The 3,141-nt window shown below is 37.2% G+C and overlaps 1 protein-coding gene across 1 annotated transcript in view; it reads left to right on the forward strand.

Moving 5' to 3' along the window:
• Nucleotides 1-3,141, forward strand: part of gnas (GNAS complex locus) — a 42,314-nt gene that overhangs the window by 1,756 nt on the left and 37,417 nt on the right. The gene's annotated exons all lie outside the window — the stretch shown is intronic.

A 3,141-nucleotide genomic window follows, 5' to 3' on the forward strand; every position in this document is an offset into this window, starting at 1 on the left:
ATATATATATATATATATAATATTTTGTTTTCTGTGCTTGCCGCTTTGCAGGTAAGTCCTTAGTCTGCACAGTTAAGGCTCTGCTTCCTCCCTGCATAACCTTCTGGGATGTTGTTTTGGGAAACATTGTCGACAGTGGGACTTTGCCATTGCATAAGGCTGACATGCTGCACTGTGCTGGGTTTTCAGCATATTGCTGTCAAATCAGTCAGCCAATACCAAAACATGCTGTAGCAGAGGCAATAGGTTGGTTTGAGAGTATACAATGATGTAGAGGTAAATGTATAAGGTGGGTTAACTGCTGTCAGTGGTCATCATAAGAGAGACAACCACTCCCATCAATTCAAACTGGGTTTATTGTCACTCATAGTTAATTTATGCATGTTTTTAACAGAACATGTCCCGTTTCAGCTGTATTAGTTTGGGACTTACATAGCGTGCTGTGCAGTATTCACTTAAGTGTTAATTATGCATATACGCCTGGAAAGTTAAACGAACACTAGTTTTGTATTGTATGCCAGTTTTAGGGCGTGTCGCCCAAACAGTGTTTTAAGATAGTGTGTGTGTGTGTGTGTGTGTGTGTGTCAGAGAGTGAACTGTAGGTGGGCTGGTTCTCTACATTACGTAAGAAACAAATAAGAGCGTCTAACTTTCCCCACCATGCTCTCTTCTGTACCGTCCTCCTATGTCCATTCGCGGGCTTGCCACTTCTAAGAAGCCGTGGTGTTCTTTGTTAAAATCATAAAGATTGATTACAGGGATGCCAGTGAGAGTGCGTAATGTACGACATGTCTGTATTTATGTTGGGGAGGAAGTTGTGGTGACTTTAGGAAAGCAGAAGGACAGGACCCATATGAAAACCAAAACAAAAATGTCTGCCGTAAAGTTAGTCGCCTTTCATTTTTATGATCTACTGTTTTTTGTGATTTTTGTTATCTTTATACACAGTGAACAAAGCCAAATGAAGCATAAAATTGTCACTCTCAATTCAAACCAGGTGTAGCTGAAAAACTGTAAGCTAGGCCTTGTGCTTGTTTTTTATCCATGTTGGGAAAAAATGTATCTGAAGTGGTACAGTCCATATTCTTACCATAAAGAATCTAGCAGTCTGCAATCAGGATCCAGAAACATGGTCAGTTGTTCAACATGTGTGCTGTCAACCTTTACGTTAATTGTAGGTGACACGCAGTTGTTGGACATCTTTGGCGTGTATGTCCACTAAATTGAAGTTGTTAATCATTAGATTATATTGCTATATAGTATAATTGTAACCTGCAACTTGAACTACACTGGTCATTGGATTAAATAGATCACCTAATTAAAGTATTAATCGATTTGTGGCTCGTGTTAGCAAAGTTTGTTTCACTTTGAAGTCTGGCACCTGCAAAAGGAGTGATGATGCAAAATATGTATTTTATTGAGGGATATACCGGTAAGTTACTTTTTTTTTTTTTTAGGTCTCATGTTGACAAAGTAACACTTACTAGTCTATATCCACAACGGTTCACTTCCGGGATTGGTTTGTTGCTGTTTGTTGCTTCCTCCGCAGAGCTGTAGAGGAAGGTCTGAAAATGCAAGAGTACACTTTAACAGGCTAGACTCTATATTGAAAATATGATGACCTTCGGGTAACATTCTTTCAACCAGAATTTATCTATTGGTCTCCATCTTTAATCAGCCATCTTATGTATCTTTATGTGTTGTGTTTTACTTAATCTGACCCAAGATTACTTTAAACGTTTTATAGTTGAGAACGTTTTGGTAAAATCATTGCATGTAGTTGAATCGACCGTGCAATTGTAATGCAACATCACCGAAATATTTGTAAATTAAAGGGACAATCCTGTGTACACAAAGATCTGCAGATGTTAGTTTGATATGGTAATGTACACAGTTATCTGTTATTTAACTGCAACATATGTTAAATATACTAACAGTGTTGCACCTTTCCCAAGAGATTAGTCATATTTTAGTTAATGAGTTCATGACTTTTATCTGACATATTGTTTACATACGTGTCTGCTCTACTGCGTAACTTGATACTTTATGTATTTCCATGTCTTAAGTACAGAATAGATTGATTTACCATTGATGTTATCAGGAAATTTGTCATTCAGGTTATGGATCCTTCAGAGCAGACCGATCTACCAGCAGCCATGCTAGCTGTTAACATTAAAACACATGAGTTTTCTGATTTGTTTAATAACTTCTCGTCAAAGACACAGCTATAGAATACTGGTAGGTCATAGTATCATTCCAGATTTACTCTACTCCTGATCTCTGTACCTGGTCTGTATCGTGTCAGATGAGAGTTACACACTTACACTTTTTTATTTTTAAATTGATGTTATTTTAGAAGTATGACTCAATTATTACAACTCTATTGGTGTGGTTTTAATCTTTCAGTAGCATATAGTCAGACTCTATGAATATTTCCTGTTGTACATACAACTGATGGCCAGGATTCTCTTGCTGCATTTGAGAATTTTACTTTTGCCAAAGGCTTGCTTTGCAGACTATAATTTCGCCAAACTTCTCAAATGGATCAGGGTTTAATGCTGTCTTCACAAATAGGCAAAAAGTATGATCTGGAAATATCTTAAAATATTTAATAAATAAGACTAAGAATCTGACAAAGCCTTAAGGTCAACGTTTTTGTACCTAACTGTTTTTAATACTATGGAGACAGTTCTGGTTCTCAAAAAGAATCAGGTTCATTAACACACTTGATTAAGTTTGTGTGTTTTTCAAACACAAAATGGTTTCTTGTACACAAGAAGGGTAAGCTACACTGTTGTACTTTACTATTTCATGCAAGTATTTTTGCAAGATGCTGTGGCGTTTCTGGTTCATCATTTAGTGTGGGGAAGGACAGGGAGATGGGAGAGAAAGAGGAGGGCTGACATTGGGTCATCATTAAGATTTGAGAGCATGATGTTTTGATTCATGGAATGCACTGTAACTTGCTGAGCCACCAAAGACCCAATTCCCAGTCTCTTCTGTGGCTTATCTGATAATGTGTCTGAATACCACAAATACAGTGGGGCTCGAAAGTTTGGGTACACCAGGTAAAAATGTGTATTAATGTGCATAAAGAAGCCAAGAAAAGACCAAAAAATCTCCAAAAGGCATCAAATGACA

This window comes from Etheostoma spectabile, chromosome 7 (genome assembly GCF_008692095.1).
Source record: "Etheostoma spectabile isolate EspeVRDwgs_2016 chromosome 7, UIUC_Espe_1.0, whole genome shotgun sequence".
Lineage (NCBI taxonomy): Eukaryota > Metazoa > Chordata > Actinopteri > Perciformes > Percidae > Etheostoma > Etheostoma spectabile.